Below are 16,987 nucleotides of genomic sequence, written 5' to 3' on the forward strand. Positions count from 1 at the left end.
GCTCGACAACAAAACTTCAGAGAAAACGAAAGAAGACGAAAAGAAGAGGGGAGGGGAGAGGGGGGGAGCGGGATCCGTAAAGGACTGTTGCGCGTTGTGCGAAATTCTGGGTGAAGTTGGCGTATAAATAAAAAAAAACAGTTTTTTGTGTGTATTTAATATTTGTCTCTGTGTCTGACTGTTCTTTCCAGTGATTCCAGTAGAGAATTAAGCTCAAATATGGTTGGTATTATCTAGTCTAAAAAGAATTTTGTATTGCGTTTGTAAAAAGCAAGTTAGAAAAAGCCGCCGACGTAATCGAGCATTCGTCTTGAGCCGATTAGCCCTTAGGTGAATTTATAATATATTCACGTTGTATCGGTTGCAGGGCCCTAGATAAACCCAGCAGAAAAGAGGTGGCAAGGATAGTAACTGAATTTAGAGACAGCTATAGGTATATCCTTACTCGTCGATTCGGGAGCTGGGTGAATTCGTAACCCACGGTGATTGGTGGTGAACTACCAGCCCGGTGATTGTGCGGTGAACTACCAGCGCCATCATTGCACAGAACGAGCTTCGTCCACTGCGTATTCTCAACCTGGGGCCACCACTGTCTCATTGAGGGTAGGAAAGCTATAAGGCACATGCGGCACCAGTAATTTCAAAGCAGCATTTGTGAGCTACGAAGCCTGCTTACGAGGACACTTTTCGACGACACCTAGTAGTGTTACACTCTTAGGCAAAAAGGACTAAAAGTTCGTCCTTTCGGGGACTACCGGCCTCTGCCACAATCATTAGTCCCTTTGGGGACTAACTGCGAGGGGACGAACGGTTAGTCCCCCACCCGGATGGTCCGTTCCGATTGGCGGTGAGCGCGACCACAGGCGGCGCTGCGGAGCGCGCCTCCGTGACGTCGGCTTAGGGATTCTCGCATTTGTCGTCTGCTTCACTCGGGCTCGCTCTCTGCAGTTTCTTTGCGCGCGATTGGCTTTTTGTGCTTGTCCGCAGCAGATCTCGCGTATGCGCAACTTTTTTTCGTCACAAAAAACTTAAAATCACTCCTTGAGCTAGTTTACGTGATTTTAAGTATAGGTTTTGACACCGCTCCGGAAAAAAACATTGCTGGCGTCGCCCATGCATTGCTGCGTAGCTGGTCCTGTGTGGATCGCGAAGAGTCGGAGCTAGGCGTCAGCTTCGGTATTCAGCAATCTTTCGAACAAAGGTAACAGCAGGAGTCTGACAACCGACAACAGAGAAAATGGAAGACCACAACAAATTCGAGGCCATCGGAGCTGTCGGCTTTGGCAGAAGGCATTACGATTCCAGCTAATCTTATGTAAGGTAAAGCAGATTTGGCAGCCTTGCTAACGCTCGAAACTATTGTATCAAGTCACTTTAGGTTGTCCGGGCATGAAAGTGCGCCGACATGCATTATGGGGCACAAATAATGTAGGTTGATTTCCAAATAACATGCTGTGTGTATAGGTGCCTGCTGGTTTTATACCAGGCTTCTAACCACTATGGAGGCTTATTGAACAAAGCGAGTTACCTGTATGGCAAACTTACAGTAAGATAAAGTTTGTTCAGAATTTGGAGGGATATTTCGGTACATTTGCCACAGCCATATCATCCCAATATTCAGATAGGCGTTATGGTAAAACTGCACTCAAGAGGAGGAGGAGGAGGAGGAGAAAACTTTAACAGTAAAATCGAGCTGGTTAGTGGGCAGCTAGGCTCCTCAGTCCAAGACGAGAGTGAGTTTCCTTTCCCTTTTCCCGTCGCAATCCACAACCACCAGCAGTAATTTTCTTCAATTCATCGAACGCCATCCCGAGTAGGCCAGGATTTGTTCTTTGCGACTGAAGGGGTAGGAAAACAATAAAGAGCTGTTTGGACACATTCATCGGTTTCGGATTGTGTTTTACTGAAAACCAGCATCTATACTATTTATTGCGTTCGTTATTAAGTATATCAGGCCTTCAACAGCGTAATGATATCATAACTGTTCGGGCTGAGATTGAGTTCGTTACGATAACGATGGTTCGATAGAAATTCGGTGCACAAAAGCCGCCTTCGAGTACTGTGGACAACGTTATCTACGGCGTTTCGCGGTGGCGTATATAGCACAAACCTTCTCATTGCATTTGCATGGGAATAAACAACGCACGGTGTGGGTATGTACTTCTGTACGCAGCCATAAGGAAAGCCCATTTCTGAAGAAGGTACTGTATACCTTACAGCCCGAAGAATATATCCACACAAACTTTGTGAGCCTCGCAAACATCCCCAAACCTCCTGGGATGTTTGGGACGGTGCATAAAAATTAATGCGTTGGGCACAGAAAAAAACACACAAGTCAACAACAACGAAAAAAATGGAAGACACCCGTTTTATTTCCTGCTGTGCGATCCGCTGCTTGTTGCGTAGGATTAGACTGTTGTGTCTTCATAAGAGCATCTCAGAAATAGTTTAGGGAAGCCTCTGCATTTTCAATACTTATCGAGGAGCTCTGAGCACTGAAAATCGCAAATTGGACGAGGTACACACGATCGTCTGAGTGATGCTCCATGAAAGTCGTTCTCTCTCTCCTCGTATGTTGTAAACTTGTGGTGGATAAAGCTTAAAATTATTCAGAGCTGTCGGAATCTTACTGAACATACGCTTTTTAAAGCACCAAAGCGGGCGATTTCTAGCATAGGCACTGCTGCCAGTCACAAGCGGACGACCGCGGCGCGGCCGTAGCAGCGGTGCGAATGTAGCAGACAGCGGAGCGAGTCCCTAAGCCGACGTCAGAGCCAGGGGGCGCCACTCAAACATCTCACCGCCAATACTCCCCAAGGACGAACTGCGTAGAGTGCAGAAAAAAGAAAAAAACGCCAGCACCGGCAGGGATCGAACCCATGACGCCCGGAATTATACACAAGGAACCCGACGCGCTATCCACTAGACCACGCCGCCGGATGGTTCTTGCAGCAGATAATATTCAAGTGTACACAACAGATCCATTGCAACTGGTGCCCGAATTTCTATCTGTGCAAGCGAACGTGAACGCGTTTTGCGCCTAGCGCTTAGCGCTTTGCTAGGTTTAGGGACTATTGCTCAGTTCGATTCGAAGTAGAGCCTCACAACCATAGTTTTTTCGTAAATAACAATCAACTCGTCGTCGCCTAGTTGAGATAGGTAGCTGGGCGATCGGACGACTCATTTGTTTCCGCACAAATTAGCGCAAGCTAAGTGCTTTCTTAGTGTTCGATAAATATGTTAAGTGCTCTATGTAACGTATGTGAAAGGTGTCGTCTGTGTGAGTGTCAGAATAAGGAAACATGCCATATTTTCCTGCATCGGCGAAAGCGAATTTGGTGTTGCTTAGCCTGAATTCTTCAAATTCGCGTCGCTAGACGATTGCGACTGCGAAATGCAAGCGGGTTTTACAGCAGTTGCAGCATTGTCAAAACTTTGGTGCCCAAGGCAATTATGTACCGAGTGTAAAAGATAACTTCGAGACGCTTACCTGTAGCGAGCATTTTTGTTTTGCAGTTGTCATCAGCAACATGCGTTTTTTTCTAGTCTGTTAAACATATGCATATTCATTACGCTCAGGAATCCACTTTTGCTACTGTCACTAATTTTTGCGTTACTGTTAAGGCGCTTGAAAACTTTCATTGGCCGTTATTATCTCGCACGAATCGAATGCAACACAGCGTATCAACATAACCTCGCCGAGAAGCGTATGACAATCGCGCTTCGCCGCTCCTTGCCATTACCCGCCGCTCTACTAACCCTAGGCGATTTTCTTATAACTAACATCAATATTTTCTCCCGTGGCACCATCTAAAGCACCCAGTGACTGCAATGCCTTGTGTTTTGGAAATATAAAACTGTTCGCAGACATATGCGCGAAAGGGCAACGACGACGCCATTAGGGGATTAACGACGCAGCAAAGAGACTAACTGCATGCGTTTCGTCTTCCCGTTACTCCTTATAGATCGGCGGGGACGAACAGTTAGTCCGAATTTATGCACCCGGCACGTACTCTGCCGCAGATACTCCCTTTGAAGATGAACGGTCGCCCGCGAAGACTAACGGCTGTATTTTAGTCCCTATTTTAGTCCTTTTTGCCTAAGAGTGTAGTGTCCGACTGCCGAACGGGTGTGCTAATGTTGTGGGTGCGGCTACAGCGCCCTGGATCTCTGGTGACTGCGGCGCCCCTGGGTGAGGCAGTAGGATGAGTGCGAAGCTCGGTGCTGTTCGTGCTCAACTCATGTTTGCTCTCGTAATCACCCTTTTCATATCCGCTTCGCATCTCTTTCTTTCTTCCGTTACTGTGGCTAAGAAAGCCGGATAATCGACGCTCGAAGCGTAACGTTAGGCCTAATGTCAGGCCGGCACATACCCGCGTGCGCATCGCCAAGAAAAGAGTGCATTTAGTTGTAACATTCTTTGTTAGTCACCTAGTTTTTTTACTTCTGAAATTAGCATCCTCAAATTCGGGCCTCAGTACGTGTCTCTGAAGTACGTTTCCAAGCCGAAGACCATAACGCATCCACTAGGTCTGTCTTTAGTCACATAGTTATAGTTTCAGCTAGAGTAAGCTGGGATCATGTTAACGGCGCCTCGGGGTTTAGAAAGAAGAACGCTTGAAATTGTGATAGAATGGCAGGTGCAGGTGAGCATTTTTAATTGCGGATGATTATGGTAAAGTAATAAAAGTCGGCACAAATTAGCGGAGTAATACTGCAGAATACGTTCAACATTGCAGAGGTCCTTTATAATATTTGCGCTGGGTTTCCATCAACAGCTGCGGCGGGATCCAATCGACTGCAGCGCTGTGACCCGATAAGCCAATCTGGGAACCATTAACAGCATATTTGAGCTTAAGGGAGGAGTTGCACCATTTAATACACGCACCTTTGCAACTTGAACACAGCCCTTACAAAATACGGGTAATAGTATATATGAAAAAAAGCGAGCGCTGTCCTCGTAAACACGTTTTGTGAGGACATCTGCATCAATGATACATAGAAACAAATTGAGAGGAAATGATAAAATAACCTTAAATGACGGCGAAATCATTACTCTGCCGGAATATAACGAAACTTTTTGTCTCTTAGGCAGTCGTAGGTTTTCCGTAAGATATAGGCTTGTTTAGTCGCGCTTTGTTCGAGACGCAGCCCTTCGTTGCCAAGCAAGGGCTGAGTCCTTAAAGGGACAGACAACCGATTTTTGTCGCGTATATGTTCTCTAGCTCATATGAAAGCCAGCGTTTTATATAGCCCGGCAACCACAAGCAATTTCTAAACAAATCGGCGGAAATAATTTTAATTTGGCAGCAAACTTCCTGAAATCGGAAGGGTGGCGGTTCGTAGTGTCGAAACTTGGCACTACAATATGTGTCCCTGTCACGTGACCTGCAAACCTAGCAGCTACTGTAACTGCTGAAACGTTTATTTACGTATTGAAAACCTTTTAACTCAAGTAATTGTTCAAAGTTAACTTGTGTATGTATTTCTAAACATTATTCTGAAATTTTTAAAGACACGCCGCCCGCTGTCGCTGGGTGACTCTCAGCATGAATCTCAGTGTGGCTAACTGAGCCTCCATGCCCAGTTCAGTAAACAGACCCAGTGAAGGAGCTTTGACGATTCTCCCTGAGTCAGAGGCGTTTGTTCTGCCAAAATATTTGATTTCAGTTACCAAATACGCCAACCGAAGCCATAAAAAAAAAAAAAAGAGAATCGAACTTCCCACCTCCGCAACGTGAAGCCAGATTCTACCTATCGTCTATCCCAACAGATGGCGTATTCGTGCATAATAGACCGTTGCATTGAAAAAACACATATACGAACAGGAAAGCCTGCGATTCAAACTTTTTTTTGCTGGGGACAAGTTTTTTAATATCGTTTTTCATTTCGATACAGACAAAAGTATGTTGCCGAGCTACTGTATGTCGTGGTTGCCAGCATCATTTTTGGGAGGGACACATACGGCTCGCAGATCTAAAAATTTCGATATAAAAAGTTCTAGGGCGCTCAGCAAAACCGTTTCTCGTCAACGTGCTTTAAGTGATGCCCTTTCATTTGGGATAGAGAATATATACTCGACGAAAATCGGTTGTCTGTCCCTTAACAAAACAGGCTGCTCTTACGAGAGGTGGTACAGGCGTATCAGGTCGACATCTTTAATTTTGACGAAAATTTTATATATAGCTCCTTGTGCATAGGGAAAACATATATAAAGTTATTTTCGGCGAAAAAAAAATTTTTCCTTCCTAAAAAAAAAAAATCCCAAAGTCGGTGCAAGTCACTGGCGCGTCGCGTGGCTCGCTGAAAATTTGAAACTTCTACCACTGTAAAACTGTTGCAGCTACGCCCTAGTTCTTTTTAGATGAAGACTTTGCATATCCGAAAGTGATTTCACGCATTTTGATATACTTTGAAAGACAAATAAAAAAAGACCATCCTCAATTTTTTTTCAAACTTTCAAACACTAAAGTCAATGTTTCTTTATATCACCTACACCAAAAACATGTCGCACTATTGTTGTTTTGCAGGTGCAACGCGCCAAATGTGGCCTTGTTAGCAGTACTGCGGTGACATACTCAAGGGGTTTGTAATAAGCTAATAATCGCAATGTAGGGAGAGAAATGGCCGTTACAAAAAGAAAATCATTAAAGAAACATTGCGGTGAGTATGCCTTATTGAAATTGGATTTGTATCGGGTACATTGCACCTAAATCTTATGCTGAAGCTCCGGCTTCTGAGCCCATGTTTGGTCGTGTATATAATCATCGACTGGTCACGTCTGAACCCCGCAATTCAATACCTGGCCTTTTTAAGACCGCTGGGCTTTAAATGATTCCCGTAACATTTTAGGTGAAACACAACACAGCCACGCAGCGATACAAAAATGTCTCCAGTGAACCACGACTGCAAGTTATCCTTTTGTTCGAACTATATGCATTTCAATTTTCTGATCTCGTGCTCGCGCTATCCTCAAACTTCAGGAACAGCACCCTTTTGAAATTGTCTGTTCACTGAAAATTTGAGCCCAGATGAACTTTTTCCGATGATCTCTGTGGCACCATATGCTACTGCAGAGCACGTAGGGCCGACGAGGCCGTACGTCTTCAATGTCGTTCGTTTGAACATGAAGCAGGAGGGCAGTGAGGCTGATCCAAGTGGCCAATAGTGGGTTCATCATCATCATCATCACCACCACCACCACCACCACGACCACCAGCCTATCTTTGGTTGCAGCGGGTTATCTGCAACCAAAGAGCTTTTGATGCTAAATGTCCCACGGTGGCAGCCGTCTACTGACCTTAAATACAGACAAGGATGTACATACTAATAGTTAGTCCGCTGAACGCGATCTTTTGTCCCAGTGTACAGATCTTTCACGCTACGGAAGTTCCTTCTTGAGGCAATTCTTTCTTATGCTGTCTTCAATAATCAGCACAAAGCACGCGCTCCTCACTACTCTTGGGCCATTGGGCCTCCTGGGGATCGTAGATGTGCGTGAATCGGCGAAGGCGATAATCGCGAAGAAACTGTTCCTAGCAGGGGCGGTTTTTTCAGGACGCCTCCTGTTATCGCTCACGGCGGCCCAGGTGATGTGCATGTTTTTAAGTGCGAATGCACTTCTTAAGCGAGCCTGAATCGTCCGCCACCGTCGTCCGCATAGCAACAGCTGCGGGTGCGCGCGCTCCTCGTCTTCCTCCTCGTCTTCCCTAGCAACGGGGGGAGATGGGCGCGCGCTACTCTCCTCCTCCTCTCTCCGCTCAGTGACTGCGGGTGTTGGGCGCCTCCTCTCCACTTCGGGCGGCAGAGCTCTCGCTCGCGTAGCGGGCGCTCCGCATTCCGACGCGTGAGGGCGCTCGTGTAGCCCTCGCCGTAACGGCGGGCGCTACTCTCCTCCTCCTCTCTCCGCTCAGTGACTGCGGGTGTTGGGCGCCTCCTCTCCACTCCAAGATCACGATATCCACCGTAATCGCGCAATCAACAACCGTGCATTCGCACTTACACACTCTCCCCCTCGGGGAAGTGTGAGGGAATTTTTTTCTTTGATACTTTTCATTTTGCTGGGATGCATGAGATTATATGTTACTGAGACTGGGCAGGAAGTTCAGCCGCCGTCCGTCAGTAGTTATTTATTTCCGCCGGAGCGCTTTCCCCGACGCTGCAAGTTAAGCCTCTGCTCGGCCATAGCCTGTGCTTCCAGGTTGCTCCCGAGAGGTGCGGATCTCATCATAGCATCTCTGTATTTGCGAGTGGGCCTACACAACGCGCCCACAAAAGCAGTGAGCAGTGCATGAACAGAAACATCACAAGAGCGAATGCGCTAGCTCGAACGATCCGATTCGGGTGCGTTGCTACAACTTTTTAAAATTTTGGGGTTTCAATCAGGCTTAACTTGACCAAATCATGCTCACCGCGATGTTTGTTTATTGATTTTCTCTTTGTGACTGCCATTTCTCTGCCTACATTGCGTTCATAAGCTTCTTACAAACCACTTCATTATGCCACCGCAATACTGCTAACAACGCCATTATTGGCGCTGTGTAGCTGCAAAACAAAAACAGTGCAACATGTTTTTGGTGTAGATGATAGAGAGAAAACTCGGCTTTAATTAGGGAAAGTTTGAAAAAAAATCGAAAATGGCCTTTTTTTAATTGGCTTTCAAAACATACCAAAATGCGTTACCTAGCTGCAGTAGAGTCCTTTTTTGAAATTATACCGTCTTGATCACATAAAATAAAATTGGCAGAAAGATTGAACAAGAATAAAAATATAACACTAAAAATATTTGATACGGTGCTTGCTTAGATGCAGAGGAAAAAGGTTCCCCCATTTGGGCAATTTTCAAACATTTTTCCCATTCGGAAAATTTATTCAGAAAAATTCGCTCTGGACGCCAAACACGAAAATGTTTAATCGTTTGAGAGCGTGCAAAGTCTTAACATAAAAAGAACTAGAGCGATAGCTGCAGCAGTTTTCGTTTTACAGGGGTAGAAGTTTCAAATTTTCCGCGAGCCCCTCAAAGCGCCAGTTACCCGAGCCGACTTGGAGATTTTTTTTTTAGGAAGGTGAAATTTTTTTTGCACAAAATACCCTCAGATGTGTTTTCCCCTGTGCACAAGGAGCTACAGTTAAACCTGGATGTAACAAACCTCCATGTAACATATTCCCGGATTTAACGAAGTTTTTCGATTTTCCATTGCTGCCCCCATTGAAGCCCATGTGCTTGCGACCTCCACGTAACGAAGGCGTTGCGGCGGTTAACCTTGATGTAAGGAAGTCGCTAGGCTGATCAGTTATTATTTTGTGCACTCTCACTGAAGAATCGGCTGGAGAAATGCACAATTTAGCAAATACTAGCGCTACTGTAATGAGCCAGCAGCTACGAAAGCGCAGAGAACCGCATAAAAACTAAATTCGCCATGATGAAGTTTTGCCTTTTCAAGACAAGCTCAATATTTTTAATGCCATCTCCACCGGCGAGAAAGAAGACTGTCGCCGCCCGGTACAGTTTCAGAGCTAGCACCTTCTCAACAATTTAGAGTGCAGAAGAGAGCAACCTTTCAGCATACGCTTGCTTCTTGAAACACGTTAAAGGAGCCATGAAGACAAAATACAAGTTGGGTTTATTAAAAAGACTGCTTAGTCCCGATAACAATGATACCAATATCATCGCAATCTTCGAACAAATAACGGAGATATGAAAGAAAACGTGTGAAGCAGTCGCGACCCCCTAGCAAATTTCCCGCAACTTTTCTATGACGTCACGGAACCTTGTTAGTGCGATTGGCGGCCGCCTAACTGACCTGTCGCGACGAAACATGACTGGACGTCTGTAATGGGGCCACTAGTTCCATTTGACCGCATCACTTGAATGCTAACGTGCAGTTAACGCACTGAAAATTATGTTTTATTGTTGGCCCGTATGACGTCATTCTTGCTCATAACACGTCACTGTGGAGCAAAATTTGAACGTTTTTAAATACTTCTTGCTTTTTTTTCGTTAAAAAACATCTTTTGTGGCTGTAATGGAGCTGAGTGAGATACTGAATCCTAGTTCTTACAAATTAAACAAAGTTGTATTTTCTCTTCATGGCTCCTTTAAGGCACCCAAAAGTGTCAAAAGTGAGACGTTATACTTACGCTGCGTTTATGGATGCGTCGCTAAGTGACCATGCTTCTTTGGAGAGCCGAGTAACGCCTAAGCTCGTGCTAAAGCAGCAGGCGAATCCACGCAGTTTTTTCCTGTGACATCTTAGCTTTGTTTCAGCTTCATTCCCGCGAGACTTAACTTGAAATCTGCATGTAACAAAAAACTGCATGCAACGAAACATTGCGAACTTTTGTCAACTTCGTTACATCCAGGTTTACCTGTATATATAAATTTTCATCAAAATAAAGATGTAGACCGGACACGCATGTACCATCTCTCTCGAAGACGCCCAGCAGTGTTTCTACATTTGGAGTGCCAGCAGCATGGCCGGGATGAGGCAGAAGCTTGGAAGAGTGTCATTAAAGAACTTGACCACTGCGATGCTGAAAGATCCAGTCCGCTGCAGACGCATAGCCGGCCGCTGCTACACCACGAGCGCTGAGTTGCAGCTATACAGGCTTCCGTACTTTGTTGTCCTTATCCGGCGTGCTGTCAGTGTGCCTGCCCGCGGCTGTCATTTCTAGCAAACGGTCGGACATCGTGTGAAGTAAATAAACACGAGATGCTGCGCGGCTAGCCCGCGTGTAAACTGAACAAAGAGATATTCACCTCAAGATGCTGTCTGACAAGGTTGTCAAATAGTGGCATCAAGTGCCTATAATTTCTCGAAAGAAATCTCGAGCACCCAAGAAAATTTGTCGAAATCTTATTTGTGGCTGCGTTTGGAAGTACAGCCCACTAGTAATTATTCGAAAGGCAGCATAAGTTGAAACATCGTGCTCCGTTCGCGGCCGCGGCGCGAACGCTGGTTTACTGCTTGGTTTCATGCTGATTCAGCTTTCAAATTCTTGTTTATTTTTTCACTTTCATGTTTAACATTGGCTGTCTGTTCCTTCTAGTACAGCTAGGGCAGGTTAAGCATGTAGGCAGGGCCGGCCGTCGCGAGACGAGGCGGGCTGCCCGAACCCACAAATATTGCACGGCGCCTGTGGCCGATGGGCCAGGGCCGCGGAGAAAGGAGACGCAGACGCAGTGCTGGCTTTCGAGCCTCGGGGGCCTACTTCGTTCTGTTCTTTCTCAGCCCACACAACAGCCTACCGATGTCGATGGTGCTGTTGCGGATGCTGCTACAAGCACGCTGTCGTCGTCGTCGTCGTCATCGTAATCATCGCCATCGTCATTATCATTATCATCATCATAATAATAATAAACAACATCAACAGCCTACTAGGGAATTTGTCGCTCAGATTCCCAAAAACTCAGAAAGGAGGCTGGCTTTAGGAAAGGATACTCTACAATAGATCCCATTCACCTCGTCAACCAAATGATAGAGAAATCCGCAGAGTATAATAAACCCCTTTATATGGCATTTATAGATTAAGAAAACGCGTTTGATGAAGTAAGCACTGCAGCAGTGCTGAAATGAACCTGCTCCGCCAGTGGTTCGTGACGTCAGCCTACCAGAATGGGCCTTGTGGCGAGGGAAAGAGCACTTCGAACGTACTGTCCTCGTTAAAAATTCGCGTAAATCTACCGGAAAATCTCAAAACATGGGTTTTGAACCCTGTAATTTAGGCTCAAAAGATAATTAAACGATTTTTCGAAACTCACTTCAGCGTCGCTCTAAGCGTTGACTGAAATTCCCCGAAGCAAAAAAGAATGCACATCTTGGGTGTAAAGTGCGCCGTAGTAGGAGGCTGCGGATTAGTCTAGAATACGTGGGCACATTACAGCGCGCGAAAATCTCGATACATGGGCCTTTTTCGAATTTCGCGCCATCGGGAAAACGGCGGCCGCGACGGGGATCTTCGAATACGCGACTAACGATTCCGCAGCACAATTCCTTAAATTACTGAGCCAATACCGTGCGGGTACTTCCTACAGGCGAAGGTGTAGCTGCCCGACTCAATTCGGAATTTTTCCGAAAATTTTGGGAAATATTTGTAGCTCAAGCGGAACAGCAGACAAAACAACTTATGCGCGTATTGCATAGTTTTCTGACGCCCTAGCACGCCGTCGAAGGATAGATACATACAAGGTGGAACAAGTGTTAAGAAAAGTTGGGTGATAGGGTGAAATTCTGTTATCGGTGTTTCCGTGTAGTTGGAGCCAGTATTTTCGCATCATTAAAACTTAATGCCTATGTAAATTGGTCAACTTTTATATGTAACGCATGTCTTGCCGAACCCCAGTAGATGTGTTGATGTCGAATACCTGGTGTCGATTTTTTAAAGCCGTTTCGAACTGCCTGAGGTCGGTATATTGTTGCAACAAGCATTTCTGCCTTAACATATAGCGCAAACCAGAAGTTTATATAGGTGATACCTTGCCCAAGTGCAGGTACTGGTGGCATAGCTCCCACGTGTGACTGTTGTTCAGCAGGAAGGTAACGATGCGCATATTTGGTGCCCAACCAGAATACCAGCATACTTTTCATTCACAGTACGCGCTGGATTATCTTTTTCCTCACTAAAACAAATGAGGAGAGGATACGGGCTGGACAACAGCTTTGAAAGGGGGAAAAACAAAACACAACAACGACAACAACAACAAGAATGTAGATGAAGATGCTGTGGCGCTGATGATTCGAGCGGCGTCAATAACTAATTTCGCGGGGTTTCGACTGCACGTACCGGGACAGTTAACACTACCCGGTCCGCATTTATTTGAAAAAACAAAATAAGTGGCTACTTTGCCCTGCCCCAGCCCTCATAAGCGGCTTTGTTGACGTTGTCAGGCCAGGTTGTTCACACGCCATACCTTTCGGCGGTTTGAGTTGCTCCAGTAGTTCCTCTTGTTGACTGCCTTATGCCTCCTCATTCACCTGAATCCAGAAGCCATGATGTAAGGCGAAGTTTGTGAACACAAATTCATACCAGTCGTATTTTACAGACCCTTTTTATCAAACCCTACTATCCCTCATGTGAGACTCTTAACGTTCCGGGTTATCTCTTGACCAAACCTAGGTGGAATCTCTGATAATTTTATATGCGACGCATATAGCTTAGCATCACGGCAATTTTTCGGCGTCGATATCTTGGCGTCGACTTTTTTACTAGCTGAATATTTTGAAACGCAATGGAAAACAAGCAAGCCAAAACACTCTGCGTCTCACGCCCACACGTTCCCACTCTTCTTTCGTCAAAGCCCACCTCCCTGACAAAAAACGCAAAATGCCACTCAAGAACAACCGCAAGGTTCCGCAGCTCGGGTCAGGAAGGCATGACTGTTCCCGAAGTTGATTTGCCGACGTTCGTGAGAACAGGTACAACCAGGAGAACCTCTCAACGCAAACCTGCCTTCTTTTCTTTGCCCGACGCGCTGCTTTCATACGTCCCCTTATTTCCGAAGGGGGGCCGTGCACTCTTAACCGTGAGAAAGCCCCTTCGAGACAACGGCCGTAGCTACTCAGGCGCGTATTGACCATCCCGAGGAGCTAAATTTGATTCACCGCTTCAATGGGTGCGCGGCGGCGCGATGAACTGCCGCCTCGCCCGCCCTCCCCCGTGCACACAGACGCGTGCGTACGCGACCAAACCTCAGCGACCGAGAAGTCGCCCGTACGCGATGCTCCGGAGGCGAGAACAAAAAAGGAACGCGGAGGCCGCTGCCATAGTGGACGCTCCACGGCAGCAGTTCCTCGGGTTGCCGCGCTAAACAAAAGAAGCGAGCGGCCGCGCTGCGAAGCGCCCACGTCGGCACACACGGCCCGCGATTACTTTGAGGAGCACGGAGAAATGAAGAGAGGGTCCGAGGAATGGGCGGTTGCAGGCGAGAAGAGGACACGGACGCTCCCGGTTCTGCTTGCATACTGCCGTGTTTGAGTAAAGTGCAACGGCCCGTCCCCCTCCCCCACATACGCACACACGCGCACAGTCAGACGCGAGGGAGGATGATGGAAGATGGGTGAGAACGTTGGCGTGCGAGGGAGCGAGGGCCGCCACCGGAACCATTGACGGCGAGTCATCAAACCGCACATTACGGCGCAGGGAAGACCAACGCCACGAGGAAAGACGTCGTGCGCTCACTCTGCGAAGTCCGCAAGCGTTTCCCAGGTCGGCGAGCGCGCACAAACGCACACAGCCGCGCTTTGCTCTTTGCGAAGAAGGGACTGCCGACGTCGGCGGGCCTGTCTTATGGGTGCAGCCACCATGGTCCGGTGCACATCAGGTGGCAGACCTCGGCGCAGAGCGAGAAAAATAAACAAGAACGGCAAGATAAAACAAGGAGGGGAAACGGCTATGCGAGCGCATAACGTCTCTGTCGTGGGTAGACTCCTTCATGAGCGGTTTCGTGAAGAGGCGGCCTTCCGTCTTGCGCGTAGACGTAACTGCCGCGATATGAAAGAGGCACTCACTGTCTTTGGGACATTCGAGGGACCCCGCCACTAGTGTAAATGGTAATTTTTTTTAAACACCTTTAGGCGTTTTGGAGCTAAGCTGTATATGCCTCGGTTCCCTCATATAACGTGCGCGGACAAGTCGTCGTAGAACGGGAATTTTTCGTCTCCGGGGCTAGTGTTTTGTGTTGCGTTCTTGATGTGCTCCTGGGCTGACGTTTTGGCTGATGTTTTCCCCGTCTAAGCACGCGTACACCCCCGGTCACCCCTTTTGCGAACAAGGGGAGGGAGGGATTCGGGGCGTTCATACGCAGCCAGGCTGCCGTATATTGGCCCGGATGCTCTCATGTGCAGCAAATGGCGAATAGGAGTTTTGGGAGTCGAAGGGCGTGGATGTAAAGAGAAGTCACACCCACAAGTACCGCAAAAGAAAATGAAACAACGCCTGAAGTCTTGTCGTGTTAACGGTATAGACCACGGGATTTTTCGCTCATTAACGTGGATATCACTGTGCCCTGAAACATACAGTAGGCGTACCTCTCTTACAAACTAAGCAGTGGTAATGCAACTTTGGCTCCTCCATCTTTCACTCAGCCTAGGTGATGGTCAGTCAGCCGAGCTCATGCAGGTGTACAGGTGGGCTCCTAACAGTATACCTACACAGCTAGTGCAACGGATTGCTTTCAACGTCATCTGTTTCATGAAAAGAACGAAAAACGTAAAAAGTACGTGCTTAGAGGTAAACGGTTTAATCAATAAGGGATGTCTTAATTTTTGCGCAGACTTTTTATGGTAGGGTTTTTTCTAGAATTTTGTAGAACCCTAGAATTTTTCTTATTTATACAATATTGAGAAAATAATCATGGTTCCGTTGAGCTGCTAGTGATTCTCATTTAAGACCTGTGTTTTACCGACTTTCTGAAAAAAAAAACTGTGGTTGATTCCCCTGTCATAAGAATCAGTAAAACACGAAAGTGAAATGTGCACCGAAATCTGCAGCTGAGCATGGTTTGCGGGTCGGCGGTTGTCTTGTGGGTGTGCTTGGTGAGCGACGTCCTGCGGGCGGGTCGCTTCGGCAAAGGTGCACCGGCGTTATATCCGTGACGGATATGACGTAAGTGAAACCTTGGTGTATCCCGGCATAAAAGACTTTCGTGTTAAAATATAAAATATATTACTAAAGGTTGCTTCCCCGCAAGAGGACCCTGTGTGCTAAAGTGCACCCTTTACGGGTCGCTTGCCTCGTTGTACTGGCGTCACTTCCGTGACGAATATGACGTAAGTGAAATCTTCGTGAGTCCCGGAATAAAACACTTTCGTGGAACTCCTTTGGCCCCCAGGCAGTGCCAGGGAGCGGGACACAGTGCTCGAGGCCCTGGGAGCATACCTGGGTACCTCGGGGCTTCACAGCTCACTACGCTACAACTTCACATAATTGCCCGGGTTGCAGTGGAGTGTGGCTGCTAGTGTAGCTTTCCTGTGTGTGTATATCTGTGTGTGTGTGCGTGTGTATGTGTGCAAGTGTCCTTTTTGCTACACCTTCGTGTCCTGTATTTGGATATTTTTTTATATGTCTAGTGTTTCGTTTTTTTTTCCCTTCACCTAAGGTTGTATATATGTCCCACCTTATTCTTGTCCATGCGTTATATATTCATGTAAGCCCTCTACCCTATCTCCCTATTTCTATCTACTCTTTCCTCCCTATCCCACCTCCCTTACACCAGCAGGCGTTCCGGTGTCCGCCCCTAGGCGAGACAATTTACGCCTGTTGGTGGACCATTCTTTCTATTGTACAATAAATACATACATACATACTTTCGTGTTAAAATGACAGAGGGTGACTTCCCCGTATATAACCGAAGTCCAACCAAGTAAATCGTTTAAAGCTATGTAAACGACCATCATTTCAAACTGCACGTTCTTTGACGTGCACTACTATTTTATCTGGGCGTCTAACTCGGAGCGGGAAGACACTAAACCCAATGAAAAACTGCAGCCGGTGCGTGCTGGCCCTTGAAGTTCAAGTAGCTTTGCGTGGTGCGGCGTGCATGCACTCTGAAAGCGCGCGCACTCTTTCCCTTTAGCCTAGGTCGGCATTATAGGGCGCTCATGGCGTGGGCGTGTGCGCAGGCATACGCCGCCGCCTGCCCTCGAGTACGATAATAAGCCCGAAAACAGGGCGCTTTGAAGCCGCGGGTGTGTGTGCGGCTGACCCCGGCGGTCGACGGCTCGCCGCCGCCGCCGCCAAGGGATAGCGCTGGCAAGGATCATTCGTTCGGGCCCGGGGCCGCGTTAAAGCCGCGCCGAAACAACAGGCAGCACGGGCCTCGGGATAAGAGGTGCGGAGACGTACCGCATTTGCTCGCGCACAATGCGTTGTGCACTGTTTCCCTTTCTTACGCAAATGTTTTAGTAGTTGAAGTAGTCGAGGGTTTGAAGGGAGCACGTTCTTTCGGGATGAAATATTCATGTGCAGCTTTCCGGCTCATCGCAATTCT

The 16,987-nt window shown here is 47.1% G+C and overlaps 1 protein-coding gene across 6 annotated transcripts in view; it reads right to left on the reverse strand.

Moving 5' to 3' along the window:
* LOC144152780 (transcription initiation protein SPT3 homolog) overlaps positions 1 to 16,987 on the reverse strand; it is a 706,894-nt gene that overhangs the window by 321,205 nt on the left and 368,702 nt on the right. The window lies entirely within an intron of this gene.

Source organism: Haemaphysalis longicornis, unplaced genomic scaffold, assembly GCF_048455015.1.
Source record: "Haemaphysalis longicornis isolate Haplotype H1 unplaced genomic scaffold, Haemaphysalis longicornis Haplotype H1 scaffold_9, whole genome shotgun sequence".
Taxonomy (NCBI): Eukaryota; Metazoa; Arthropoda; class Arachnida; order Ixodida; family Ixodidae; genus Haemaphysalis; species Haemaphysalis longicornis.